At 43.8% G+C, this 15,120-nt stretch overlaps 1 protein-coding gene across 4 annotated transcripts in view; it reads right to left on the bottom strand.

Annotated features, from left to right (window-relative positions):
• LOC149316821 (ras and Rab interactor 2-like) overlaps positions 1–15,120 on the bottom strand; it is a 96,982-nt gene that overhangs the window by 68,763 nt on the left and 13,099 nt on the right. Inside the window, exon 1 of one of the 4 annotated variants that reach the window (XM_089516346.1) lies at positions 11,891–12,016. The exons of 1 other annotated variant lie outside the window; for it this stretch is intronic. The gene's annotated coding sequence lies outside the window, so the exon portion shown is untranslated. Of the gene's footprint in view, positions 1–10,673; positions 10,737–10,783; positions 10,805–11,890; positions 12,017–15,120 lie in introns of those variants that run through there. 2 more of the 4 variants (XM_089516348.1, XM_089516347.1) reach the window with 2 other exon arrangements.

Raw genomic sequence — 15,120 nt, 5'->3', positions numbered from 1 at the left:
GCTGCCTTTCTCCCAAATTGGACCCAAGGTGACTCACAAGATAAAACACTTAAAACACTTAAAAATCAATCAAAATAACCTTGTTCAAAAAGTTAAATATTAGTCTTAGTATAATGATTTACTATAACCATAACCCAAGTTTATGCTTCAACTGAAGAAGCAGAAAAAGAAGAAATTGAAAGATTCTCTGCTGGAGCCCAGCAAGGAATTGATCAAATCACACCAAAACAGCACATATTGGTAAACATAGGTGACTGGAACACAAAATTAGAAACAAAGCTGAACCAAACACTGTTCAAGAATGTGGACTAAGGTCAAGAAATGAAGCGGGGAAGTGACTGAATTTTGTGGAGCCAGCAGTATGTTGATCACAAACACTTTCTATAGGGAACCAGAAGAGAAGACTGTATACACGGACATCACCTGATGTCTGATATAGACACCAAATAGATTACATATCTGGAAGTAGAAGATGGGAAAGCACCATTCACTCTGAAAAAAACAATACAGGGGCAGATTGTGGAACAGATCATGGACTGTTAATATCAAAAATTGTAGTAAAGCTAAAGAAGAACACTAAGTCAATCACTCTACCAAAACAAACCCCAAAGAACATTCAGGAAGAATGTAAAGATAATGTAAAAAATAGATCCACAGCATTAATCCTAATTAACTGCGAGCCAGATGAACTTTAGATTGAAATAAATGACATTGTGAGGGAGGAATACAAAAAGACAGGAAGGAACTGCAGCCAAAAAGAAAGAAAAAATGGATGACAGATGAAACTCTTCAAGCGGTTAAGAACAGCTAAGAAGCAAAAGTAAATGTTGACAGAAACTGGATCAGAACCCTGAAGACAACGGTTCAGCGACTTATGCACAGGTTCAAAGAACTACTATCTGTATAAATCACCAGGAGCTGGAGGGAGTTGCAGTTCAATATCATTTGGAAGGCCACCTGTTCCTCATCCACCATTTAATCTTTGTTTAGTCTTTCCAGTACTGAATATATATTTTTAAAAAGCAGTTTAAATAAAGGCCCATTATATTACAAAGTTGTATGTACAGTTATATATGGATATCTTAAGGTGCTACAAGTCTTCAAGACACACATATTTAAAAAAAATAGCCCCAGGAAGAACCTGAACAAAGTCAAAGATCTGGGGATTTGTTTTTATCGTACAGTATTACATTTTTACACTGCCTTTCTACTAGAAAGTGTTCAAGGCAGTTTAGAAACACATTTTAAAAACACTTTTAGAACAGTAGAATTAGTAAAATCATTATCATAAACAAAGCAGTTTTAAAAGCAAGGTTGAATGTTGAACCCTACTGAAGTTCACTAATTTGAATTTGTGGTGCCTCAGGGGCTTCCATATGAATGCCTCTTTGCGCTATCCATCATAAAACAATGTGCAGCTATTCCCTCTTTCCCCCTTTAAATGAATTTATCATAGCAAGAAACAGTGACAGCAAAGGACGATTACAAGTGGAAGACAACTACTACCATAAAATCCTGTGTATAAACTAGAGCGACTGTCTGGAATCACCTCTTGTACTCTCTCAGCATCTGGCAAATAGCAAAAGTTGTTGATTAACAAAGCCAATGCAGCATGAGTTTAGCAACCCAAGGAAAAGCAGATGAGAAAGAACTCCAGGCTAAGGGCAAACAATAATTTCAAAGGAAAGGATCCCGTATTCAGCAAAAGCAAACAAGTATGTCAGGTTGCTAAGCTGGGGAAGACACAACCATGAAAGATAAGCATATTGGTAGAAAACACCCAGGATCAACTTTCCCTCTCCAAGAATATGTGTCAGATGATAAAGATGAAGAAGAGGGGGGTTTCTACATTCTTGGTGAGCACTTCCAGATGCAGGTTTTCACAAATGATTGCCCTGCATCATTACACTGAATGTTGGTGGGGGGCTTCCAACAGCATAACTCTCAATTGTTTTACCACTGCTTCTTTAGTCTTTTTTTTTCTCCTTACCCAGGAAAATCCATTTCCAAGAGGGGAAAAAAATGGAATGGCTGCAAAGTACCATTTAATTGTTAACATGAGGGGCCTTCCATCTCACAATGCCTGAAGTAGTTTATTTCTGATAGGACTGGTATTTGACTAAGTGCTCACCATTATGGTTTGGCCTCTGCACAAGCTGGAGAACTCTGGGGAGAGAACAGGAGTGTTCCTTTACTTGAAACTGGGCTTTGGAGTAGGCAGAAAACAACCTGTGTGGCTTCAGTCTGACACAAGAACCCACTCTTCCCTTCCCACAAGTGGAGCAAAATTGGTGTTTCACACAATGCACTTGACTTCAGATGTGGCAGAAGCCTTTGTGTTGGTGCCAAACTTCAGCAGCTCACTATGGGAGACAGAAGCATTTTCTGTCATTTTGAACAAAGGGTCCTGGAATGAGATAAAGCTAGCACCACTGAAACCGAGTCTACATCTGTTCCTATGTCTGTCTGGTCTTATACCTGAGGTTTCGCTCCAGAACACCTACACAATGTCACTTCTCTTGTCATACAAAGCTCTCCTCAAACCCCACTTTTCTTCATTCCTCCTCATCCCCCAATGAAATTAAGCCTACGTATGTAGGCCAGTGTGGTATTGTGGTTTGAGGGTTGAATTACAACTCTGGAGACCAGGGTTTGATTCTTTGCTCAGCTATAAACTCACTGGTGACCACTGGTAAGTCACAAACTCTCCACCTCAGGTAAAATGTTAAGCACTGGGTAATAGAAGCCAATGAGAAATCTCCTCTGAGCAAATATTGCCAAGAAAACCTATGATAGGGCCAAGTCGGCAATGACTTGAAAGCCCACAACAATGTATAAATACCTCCCTGTCCTATTTACATTCAACTATTTTTTTCCTTTTGCTTTTTTGCCTTCCTTTCCTTCGTCAGATTTCACATCATTAAGGCCCTTCGAGCTGAAGGGATCAATACTCTCATTTCTGTTCCTCAATAAAGTGCTCTAAACATTGTTGGTTGTATATAAGAGAAATTACTGCCAGTCTACAATGAAGTAGCCATTAAGAACTACATCCAGCTATGGGTTATCATTACTCTAACTGGAACTGATACATTAAGTCAATGGGAAGCTGGTAAACCAACGTTTCCATTCTAAGTGGATCTACTGTAATCAGAACTAACAACTGGATTTAGACTCAAGCTCACTCAAGTCTTGTACTATGAAGTTGCACCCTAAAACCGTCATGGAACTTCATTGCCACTACCTCTGCTGTTGGAAGCAATACGTATGAGAACTGTCCACCTTCTGGCCTAAAGCTTTCCTCATCTTCAACTGATAAAAAGATATTATTCAACTACTGGCGGAGCAGAGTTCTAGAGAGGTTCTGGGACTCCCAGCTGTTCCTTTACTCAGCTGTGCAATTGCCAATAAATGGATGGTGGCAAACCTGTACCCAGATGCCTCCTAGCTGTACATAGCCTGGGAAATAAGGAGTCCACATTCTCCTGGATTTCTAGTGTATTCACTGGAGGTGAGGAACAATAAAAGCTGCTTCTTTTTCTACAGCTGCCCATGACAGCCAGAAAACACCCGGTGGAGCCCTGCCCTCTTCCACCGACTCACTGGCTATGTGGTGCTCCCAAGAGTCTTTGGCTACAACTGCACAACTGGGAAAAGGGCACAGTTCAAGAAGATACTGGACACCACCTCGAACAATTATGGTTACACCAATGTAAGTATCCAAGCAGATTCTGACCCTTGATCACATTAATAAAATGCCTAACATGTATGCATATGTATGGAGGTTTCATAGTGCAGCTCTGATAAGTGAGCCACTCCTTGATTGAGAAAGCACATGAATCTCACTCAATCCAAACTGAAATATTGCCTCCAAGTACAGTGCCTTCACTGAGCCATCTGTTACCAGCATAGCTCTTCCATTCATTTGTACTCCCACCCCACCCCCACATACACTTTTGCATGACAATGCAAATAATGAATTTTGGAAATTAGCTATTATGTATTTGGATACTGCATATTTCAGGTCACTAAGACTTCTGATCATCACCAATGTCATGTTTATATTACACGAATAAGCAAAATGAAGAAATTGATGTAATACCTGTTGGTGTATATAAGGTTTCCTGAACATCTTGTTAATCCATGCAGAGACACTTATCCTGCTGAGTGGATCGTGTAGTGCTGTTTTTCAAAGGTTATATAGCTTGTGAACAAACTCTTGCTCAAACAAACTCTTGGGCATATTTCAAAGGCATTGCCGTGTTAGTTTGGAAAATCAGTATGCAAAGGGATCTAGTAGTACCTGAGAGACTAACTGAAAAAAAAGAAGTTGGTAGCATATTGGGCATATTTTGCGTGTGTCCTTTCAAGTCACCTGTCAGCATATGGTGACCGCATGAATTTCATAAAGTTTTCTTAGGCAAGGAATGCTCCAAGATGGTTTTGCCAGCTCCTTCCTCTAAACTACAGCCTACAGCACTTGGTATTCATTAACACTCTCCCTTCCAAGTACTAACTAGAGCTGACCCTGCTTAGCTTCTAAGATCAGATGGGATCTAGTACCTTTAGAGTATTTAGGCTCACATAATCTATGACACAGTCTAAACTGGTATATTTGTACTTTGCTGTAAGATTAGACACATATAATACTTTGTGAGTTCTCCAAATCTTCAAGGATCACAAAGTTCTTGGAGGAATGCCACCCCATCAAATATTATTGAACCATTGTTCAGTAAACCAGGGTCAGTAAGGGCTAAGCAAAACAAACAAATGCACCACAACTTCTGAGAAATTTAATGCTAATGTCCAAGGATGGAATATTTTTCCTCCCAGATCAAAAAGGTAGTCTTTTAAGCAAAGATAAAACAGAACTGACTTTTTGCCAGAGAATCCTACATAAGAGCTGATCCCGCAGAGCAGAGCAACTGCACTCTTCCTACTTTTGACCCAGCTCTAGAAGTCCTGTGGAGACTGCCTTCCTTGATCTTTTTTGTGCTTATTGAGACAATGTGTTCACATTTTACTCTATACATTTATTATTTCCATTTATATTCCATTTACATATTCCATTTCCTTTCATGAATTCAAGGTGAAGTAAATAGCTCTCCTGTCCCTTACTTTACACTAACAACCCTGTATGATGGACAGAAGAGCTCATGTCCATCCTCTGCTGATATGTAGCTATCAGAGTATGTTCCGAAGTGAGGCCGGAAATAAGTGTGAGGAACAAAAAAACAATTTGGCAATTAAGGGTCAGTTTTGTTAATTTGTGACAAGTTAATGCACACTGGGGCAAAATCCCATATTTATAAATACTAGAGTTGATGGAATCTGACCAAGAAAAAGATACTGTGGTCATGATGGATAAGCTCAGTGCAAAGGTCAATCCACTGTGCAATAGAGGGCAGCAGGAAGCAAATTCCATGTTGGGCACAATTAGAAAAGGAATGGAAAGTAAGAATGCCAGCTCCATTTGACTCTTGTACAAATCTATGGCTCGACCACCCTTGGAATACTATGTAAAATCTGCTCATCTCACTGTACTTGAAAAGGGATACTATAAAAGTAAGATAGCTGCAAAAAGGGCAAACAAAATTATCAAGGCACTGAAATAATTAAAAATGAAGAAAGACTACAATGGTCTATTTGTGTTAGGAAAAGGAACATAAGGAGACGCACAACAGAAATGTATATAAGATTATGTATAGTGAAGATTCTTGATGAATAAAAAGAAATACCGCTTTGCATTGGTCACAATTAAACTATTACATCCACTTCCACAAGGTATGTGTAATGACTGTCACCAACCTGACTTGTTTTAAAACAGGGTAGACATAGCAATGGAGACTAAGGCTAGACTATTGCACTAAATACATCCTTGTTCTTATCTAACATGGTGTAAGGGAGGGTGCAAGTTTGCAATATATTCCCAGTTTCCCAAGGAGACTGGAAATGTTTTATTTACAAGAGTTTATAGACTGAACTACTGTAAGCAATGACTTCTGATTCTCATGAAGGTTTCACAAACATCCAGCATCCTCTTTGCAGAAGACGTCTAAATAATTATATGCTGTTCCAGTACTCTCAAACACTTTGTGTGGCATAAATGGACAATAAAATGTATTTGATAAAGGACACCACGCATAATATTAGGCAAGAACAGCATCCCAAATCATCTCCCTGCAGAACAGGTTTAGGACTTCAGAAACGGAACTGCTGGGCAGACAACAAGCATTCTTCAAAAGTGAACCGACAGGGCTGTGCAAACTGCTGATATAAAAGCTAGGGTAGGGAAAGGAAATGTGGAGAGCGAGAAGAGGAATGAGTCGGGAGAAAGACAAAGACAACAATTCCTCTGCCATGTCAACAAGACAGGGAGGAATGCTGGGCTGCTGCATTTTTAAACCTCTTTCACTTTTCACAGTATAGAGAAGTAAAGCAAAATCCAAAATCCACAAAACTGATATCTTTATTTTACCAACTAAAAGTACAACTATATCATGCAAGCTTTCAAAGCTTTGCTAGCTTTGGTGTTAAAAATCATAAAGGATAAGAAAGGCTATGATGTTAGAGGTACAAGCCTACAGATATTACTTCTGTTCTCAGTTATGAGGGATCTTAATGCAGGCAAAGAGGCAAAAATTGGTATCTTCAAATCCAGGAAACATATTTAGGGGTGGCTGTGTTATCCATACAGCAAAATACAACAAAATACAGATTCCACAAAACAGTGATTTTGGACATTGTTATATTTGTTGCATGGCCAACACAGCTACCCCTGAATGTGTTTCCTGGATTTGAAGATATCAAATTGTGTCACAACAAGGAAAGGTTTAAAAAGAGGGAGATAATGGACTGTAACTTAACTCTTTGAGGTTTCTACCTCCAGCAAAGGTTAAACTCTTTATAACTGGCAAGTTTTACCTATACAGAACCTACAAGTTTTTCCCAGATATAACAGTATACACTGCTTGAGAAAGCCAGTGCTCTCTGCCTAAGAAAAGGGCAGTTAGCACAGAACAGGGACAGCCTGGATTTCAAGGGAAGTTTCTTTTCTGTTTCCAATGGAGTTGAAATTTTATTGCCTGTCATTTATTGCCCTTTGTCCATAGTCGCCACATGGCCCAGAAGAGAAGTGGCCTCTCCCTGCATTGAGACCCTTCAAGATCATTCTAACTGACAACAGAAACAGCACCTGAGATAAAATGTAGGCATGTGCATCTAACATCGTCACTTTTCTTCTCCTGCATGATTTTAACACCTTTGTGTGATAAAGAAACCAGTGAAGCTTTGAAAGTTTGCATGATGTATTTTGTGCATTTTAGTTGGCCCAATAAAAGTATCCTTGTTATGTCGATTTTGTGATATATTGCTGAACGGCCTGCACAGCTACCCCTGAATATGTTCCACAGTAGATGGAATTTATTTTATATATTAGTACTGAACCTATTCTCTAGTTACCAGTCCTTATGCACAGAGATCTGCAGAAGTACTAAAAACTCTAGGGTGGGTAAGTATTCAGACATAGACTATGCATGCTTGACAATCACAGACCACTGGGATTTGGGAGCTAGAAAACCAGAACAGGGAATGAGATTAGGGCCCCATACAGACAGGCCAAAATAAAGCTGCTTCGGGTCACTTTAGGGGAATGCTGTTTTTGGACTGTTACAGACAGGCCAAAATAAAGCTGCTTCGAGTCACTTTGGAGGTATGGTATTTCAATGATGCATGCGTCCTAAGAGTCCAAAAGCCACACCAAAGCCACGCGCCAGTTCTAAGGACTAGAGTGCAGATTTGGTGCGGCTTTTGGACTCTTAGGATGCATGCATCATTGAAATACCATATCTCCAAAGTGACTCGAAGCAGCTTTATTTTGGCCTGTCTGTAACAGGCCTAAATGTTGCATGTGTTCTAAGACTCTGGAAGCTGCACCAAAGTCATGATCCATTCCTAAGGACTGGAGCACAGCTTTGGCACAGCTTCCGGACTCTTAGGATGCATGTATTATTTAAACAGCATACCTCCAAAGTGACCTGAAGCAGCATTATTTTGGCCTGTCTGTATCAGGCCCTCGTCTCTTGGAGGAGGGAATGGCTGGCTATCCGTGCAGCTCTGACCAAGAAGGAGCACTGCACACTGCAAAATCTCGCCACGGATCCCACTTACATCTTGTAATAAGTCTTAGATCAAAACACAGCTTATTGTTCAATTACTAATGGTTCACCAAAAAATCCTTCTCTATGTGGATGACCCATTATAGAGGCAGAAAAATGGTAACACCCACCCTGAATGTCTGGTAAATATAGAAACCATCATTTCCCTTAAGTGATGCCATTTTATCACTTGGTATCTCTCTGAGGAAAATCATGTCAAGATTTTGAGCTGGAAATGAGAAAGGAAATTAATATAATTTTACACTAGATGTCCAAATGATAGCAAGGTTGTGTTTCTCTAGGCTTCCTTCTTCCCACTTTACAATCTGTATGTTGTGTTTCCATGCTACCTCCAGGTAAATTATTTATGGTCTATCATGCTTTTCCCACTGTACTGGGACTCAAGATAGCTTGTAAAATATTAAAACCAGTACAAATTAAAAATGCAACAGAAGTTATTTAAAATGCAATCAAACAATCTATAGAAATAAAACCATATAAAACATCATTAAAACCCCATTTTGGGAGAGTGGAAGGATATAAATTCAATGAAATAAAATAAATAAAAAATAGAAGATGAAGAACTACAAAACACTAATGCTGTACACCATTAAAAGCCAACTCCAAACAATTCCCAAAAGCCTGTCAGAATCGAATAGTCTTGATTTGCCACAATGGAGTCATCCTACCTAGATTCTCTAGGGAGGGAATTCCAAAGCTTGGGAGCAGCAACTGAGAACAACCCACCTAAAAAAATTGACAAGGTGATGGGATTAAAGAAAAAGCCTCCTCTGAAGAGCTTATTGCTGGGAGAGTCTCATAGAAACACAGTCCATCAGAAAGCTTTTTATGAATGAGTATGCCACAAGTTTATGTATGAGCATTCCTCACATTTAGCCAGGCAGTAGCCTCTGAGTATTCCTTGTTTAAGATTTGAGAAATTCATGGAGTCACCATAAGTCAACAGGTGATCTGAAGGCATGCACACAGAGAGAGAGACCAAGGCCTGTTACAGACTGCCAAAATAAAGCTGCTTCGGGTCTCTTTGGAGGTATGCTGTTTAAATGATGCATGCATCCTAAGAGTCCGGAAGTCGCGCCAAAGCCACACTCCATTCCTAAGCACTGGAGTGCAGCTTTGGCGCAGCTTCTGGATTCTTAGGATGCATGCATCATTTAAACAGCATACCTCCAAAGAGACCCAAAGCAGCTTTATTTTGGCAGTCTGTGGCGGGATACAAACCGCCGCTTTGCAGCGGTCTGCCGCCGCCGCCGGTTAGTCTGCAGGGGAGCCGGAGCCTCCACACGGCGCGGCTCCCGTGCAGACTGAAAAAGAAGCTCCAAAATGGAGCTTCTTCTTGAGTCGCGTTTGCGACGTAGCGAGGCGCCAGGGGCGCACTCGCTACGTCACAACGCCCGCGACGCGTACGGACGCTCAGCGTCCGATACGTCAAGATGGCGCCGCCCATGTAGAAGGGGCGCCGCCATCTTGTACGTATTGAATACATACTAGGGTTAGGGGGGTGCGGAAGCACCGCCCCTTCCTAACCCTAGTATGTCTCCTATACGTACTAAATGGCGGTATGTATCCCGCCTGTAACAGGCCCAACAGAAGAAAATTGTGAACACTACTCCCTACATAGATTGGGAAGGTTTTCAAGGAATACCAGTACATAGGTAATTCATTTTGTGGCTGTCTAGAGGCAGTTCAAACATTCTGTTAGCAGCCCATAAACAAATAAAAATCTAGTCACAAGACATGCAAAACAAGAAACCTTTCTAATGCATTATATACATCCTGCAAAATGTAATCGAAATACATTCATTAATTGTTTTGTTATATTTTTTTGTCGTACGTGGGACGAAAACTCAGCCCAAAACTGGGAACGGGCTATCAAAATAGGCTTCTGGTCTATGTTTATGTATAAAGGGTATGTGGAAGCATCCAGGTTCTCAATCAGCAGGGAATTAAGACCTACCCAGATTGGTAAAGCACACCTCATTTTAGGCAGTATGGACCGGCACAGCTCTATCCTGATTATTCCAAACAAGATTATCAAACGTAACACAGCATTCTTGATACGATCCGTTACAACTTCAGACAGTGAAAATGAGGAACAAAGTACGTAAAAGATACGTAGCTCTATAGTACTCATTTTCAAGGAGAGCTCAGCTTTAGCGCTCTTCCTATACTGGGATGTGTGTTGGGAAGGAAGAGGAAGAAGTCAGCTCTCAGTTTCGGAATGAGAAGCGAAGGGTAACCACAAAGCATTTCTCCTAACCTGGAATCTCTGCCTCCCTAACCACAGAGATGTGGAGCATCTTACAGTCGTCAAAGGTAGTAAAAACAACCCGAGGAAGGCAGAAAGATTCTTCCAGGACCGTACCGACATTTGTATCCAAATGCACCTGAGGAACTAGACTGAAGTCTAGGAACGCTCCTGCTGCCAACTTCTTCCTTTCAGTGAGTCTCAAAGGTGCCACAAGATCTCTCTACATACAATATTGGTGTGTATAGTACCTGCCCCGTCCTATGCAGTTAGCCTATAACGTCAAGGATCATCTAATCCGAACGCTGTTACCTATGAATGTAAAGCAACAAAGAAGGTATAGCAACAAAGCAGTGTTTACCAAAACATGCATCGCACACAGGCACCTATCGGCAAGCTAGGATTCCCCTCAACTTCTTGCTTGAGTACAAACTAAGGTTTGCTTCTGAAAGGATGAGAATGTTTGCTTCTTAAAGGATGAGGATGGAGCAAGGGTTTTGCACCAGTCTCCAGTTCAAAAAGTGATGCCACAATTATGTGAAAGACCTCTTCTGGAGATCCTGTAGTAGAGGGATTCCCATGTGAAGTTTTAAAAAATGTCAAGCTAGATAGATAATGGTCTAACCTTGCAAAACATGGCTTGGTATTTTAGCCTTTAGAGGAACACATACCTGTTTAAGTAACTAGTTCCCTCCTATTTCTTCCTCTTTGGTAGACCTATCTCCCACAGTCTTCATTAAGTTCCTACTTCCTGCTCCTCTTAAACATGAAGGATACTGGATCATTTTGCTAAACGAAACCTTTGGAGGTGCAATGTGGAGAAGCAGTCTGAAATCATTTTAACAGCTCTTGAACAGGCAGAGAGAGTCCTGTGATCTGTAGTTTGGTGAGGTCCAGGACTTGGGGTTCTCAGAGCTATAGCTCAGGGGCCACTCCATTGAAGCAGCTCTCTGGAAGGGAATCCCCAAGTATCTCAACAAAGCAACAAGCCACAGCTTTCTGCAAGAGGGAGCCATGACGCTTAAACTGGAATCGGACTACAGTGGCTGCATCCACACACTGCGGGAATAATCCGCTTTAGCTTCCATGTGTCAATGCTATGGGATTTTGGGAATGGTAGTTTGCTGCGGCACCAGAGCTTTGCTACAACCCCCAGAATTTCATAGCATGGGGCCATGGCAGTTAAAGCGGCGTCAAAGTGGTTTGTTTCTGCAGTGTGTTGTGGACCTGAAGTCTACTGCGTCCACACTGGAGAAATAACCCGGTTTGGCCCCGCTTTAACTCCTTGTCTGGCTCTCTGCTATGGAATTCTGGGAGTTGAAGTTTGTTGTGGGCCCCACAACAAATTCCAACTCCCAGAATTCCACAAGAGAGAGCCAGAGAAAGAGTTAAAGCGGGGCCAAACCGGGTTATTTCTCCAGTATGGATGCCCCCCGTCAAGAGACCCAGACCCAGAGACCCCCTTTACCTCAGGAGCCTGACCCAGAAGCAACAAGCGGCGGTGGCCGGGCTTTGTCTCTCCTCCTCGGCCTCGCCTCTGGCTCCGGCGGAGCTCTCGGGGCGGAGCAGCCGCGTCAGGCCTCCCCCCACCCGGCCTCTTCCCGCCTTCCTTCCCGCCCCCGAGGAGGGAGAGAGAGAGAGAGCATAAGGCCGCCTCCGCGCTGGAGAAATAACCCGCTTTCACTCCGCTTTAAACGGTGGAAGCCTGGCGTTGGCAGTGTGTGGTGGCACCAGGGAAAAGTACCCCTCTCACACACTGAGGGCAGTGCAGCACTTGCCCATAAGGAAACCATATTTGCCCATGGGCAAGCAATCCCCACTGTATCCCTATGGGCAAGCAATCCCCACTGTATCCCTATGGGCAAGCAATCCCCACTGTATCCCTATGGGCAAGCAATCCCCACTGTATCCCTATGGGCAAGCAATCCCCACTGTATCCCTATGGGCAAGCAATCCCCACTGTATCCCTATGGGCAAGCAATCCCCACTGTATCCCTATGGGCAAGCAATCCCCACTGTATCCCTATGGGCAAGCAATCCCCACTGTATCCCTATGGGCAAGCAATCCCCACTGTATCCCTATGGGCAAGCAATCCCCACTGTATCCCTATGGGCAAGCAATCCCCACTGTATCCCTATGGGCAAGCAATCCCCACTGTATCCCTATGGGCAAGCAATCCCCACTGTATCCCTATGGGCAAGCAATCCCCAATGTATCCCTATGGGCAAGCAATCCCCACTGTATCCCTATGGGCAAGCAATCCCCACTGTATCCCTATGGGCAAGCAATCCCCACTGTATCCCTATGGGCAAGCAATCCCCAATGATTCCCTATGGGCAAGCAATCCCCACTGTATCCCTATGGGCAAGCAATCCCCACTGTATCCCTATGGGCAAGCAATCCCCACTGTATCCCTATGGGCAAGCAATCCCCACTGTATCCCTATGGGCAAGCAATCCCCAATGTATCCCTATGGGCAAGCAATCCCCACTGTATCCCTATGGGCAAGCAATTCCCACTGTATCCCTATGGGCAAGCAATCCCCACTGTATCCCTATGGGCAAGCAATCCCCACTGTATCCCTAAGGGCAAGCAATCCCCACTGTATCCCTATGGGCAAGCAATCCCCAATGTATCCCTATGGGCAAGCAATCCCCACTGTATCCCTATGGGCAAGCAATCCCCACTGTATCCCTAAGGGCAAGCAATCCCCACTGTATCCCTATGGGCAAGCAATCCCCACTGTATCCCTATGGGCAAGCAATCCCCAATGTATCCCTATGGGCAAGCAATCCCCACTGTATCCCTATGGGCAAGCAATCCCCACTGTATCCCTATGGGCAAGCAATCCCCACTGTATCCCTATGGGCAAGCAATCCCCACTGTATCCCTATGGGCAAGCAATCCCCACTGTATCCCTATGGGCAAGCAATCCCCAATGATTCCCTATGGCCAAGCAATCCCCACTGTATCCCTATGGGCAAGCAATCCCCACTGTATCCCTAAGGGCAAGCAATCCCCACTGTATCCCTATGGGCAAGCAATCCCCACTGTATCCCTATGGGCAAGCAATCCCCAATGTATCCCTATGGGCAAGCAATCCCCACTGTATCCCTATGGGCAAGCAATCCCCACTGTATCCCTATGGGCAAGCAATCCCCACTGTATCCCTATGGGCAAGCAATCCCCAATGTATCCCTATGGGCAAGCAATCCCCACTGTATCCCTATGGGCAAGCAATCCCCACTGTATCCCTATGGGCAAGCAATCCCCAATGATTCCCTATGGGCAAGCAATCCCCAATGATTCCCTATGGGCAAGCAATCCCCAATGATTCCCTATGGGCAAGCAATCCCCAATGATTCCCTATGGGCAAGCAATCCCCAATGTATCCCTATGGGCAAGCAATCCCCACTGTATCCCTATGGGCAAGCAATCCCCACTGTATCCCTATGGGCAAGCAATCCCCAATGATTCCCTATGGGCAAGCAATCCCCAATGATTCCCTATTGGCAAGCAATCCCGACTGTATCCCTATGGGCAAGCAATCCCCAATGATTCCCTATGGGCAAGCAATCCCCACTGTATCCCTATGGGCAAGCAATCCCCAATGATTCCCTATGGGCAAGCAATCCCCATTGTATCCCTATGGGCAAGCAATCCCCACTGTATCCCTATGGGCAAGCAATCCCCACTGTATCCCTATGGGCAAGCAATCCTCACTGTATCCCTATGGGCAAGCAATCCTCACTGTATCCCTATGGGCAAGCAATCCCCAATGATTCCCTATGGGCAAGCAATCCTCACTGTATCCCTATGGGCAAGCAATCCCCACTGTATCCCTATGGGCAAGCAATCCTCACTGTATCCCTATGGGCAAGCAATCCCCACTGTATCCCTATGGGCAAGCAATCCCCAATGTATCCCTATGGGCAAGCAATCCCCACTGTATCCCTATGGGCAAGCAATCCCCACTGTATCCCTATGGGCAAGCAATCCTCACTGTATCCCTATGGGCAAGCAATCCTCACTGTATCCCTATGGGCAAGCAATCCCCAATGATTCCCTATGGGCAAGCAATCCCCAATGTATCCCTATGGGCAAGCAATCCCCACTGTATCCCTATGGGCAAGCAATCCCCACTGTATCCCTATGGGCAAGCAATCCCCACTGTATCCCTATGGGCAAGCAATCCCCAATGATTCCCTAAGGGCAAGCAATCCCCAATGTATCCCTATGGGCAAGCAATCCCCACTGTATCACTATGGGCAAGCAATCCCCAATGATTCCCTATGGGCAAGCAATCCCCACTGTATCCCTATGGGCAAGCAATCCCCAATGATTCCCTATGGGCAAGCAATCCCCAATGATTCCCTATGGGCAAGCAATCCCCAATGATTCCCTATGGGCAAGCAATCCCCAATGATTCCCTATGGGCAAGCAATCCCCAATGTATCCCTATGGGCAAGCAATCCCCACTGTATCCCTATGGGCAAGCAATCCCCACTGTATCCCTATGGGCAAGCAATCCCCAATGATTCCCTATGGGCAAGCAATCCCCAATGATTCCCTATGGGCAAGCAATCCCCACTGTATCCCTATGGGCAAGCAATCCCCAATGATTCCCTATGGGCAAGCAATCCCCACTGTATCCCTATGGGCAAGCAATCCCCACTGTATCCCTATGGGCAAGCAAT

This window comes from Sceloporus occidentalis, unplaced genomic scaffold, assembly GCF_023333645.1.
Source record: "Sceloporus occidentalis isolate IW3139 unplaced genomic scaffold, rSceOcc1.0.p SCAF_3, whole genome shotgun sequence".
NCBI lineage: Eukaryota > Metazoa > Chordata > Lepidosauria > Squamata > Phrynosomatidae > Sceloporus > Sceloporus occidentalis.
This window is presented reverse-complemented; position numbering and strand designations above follow the sequence as displayed.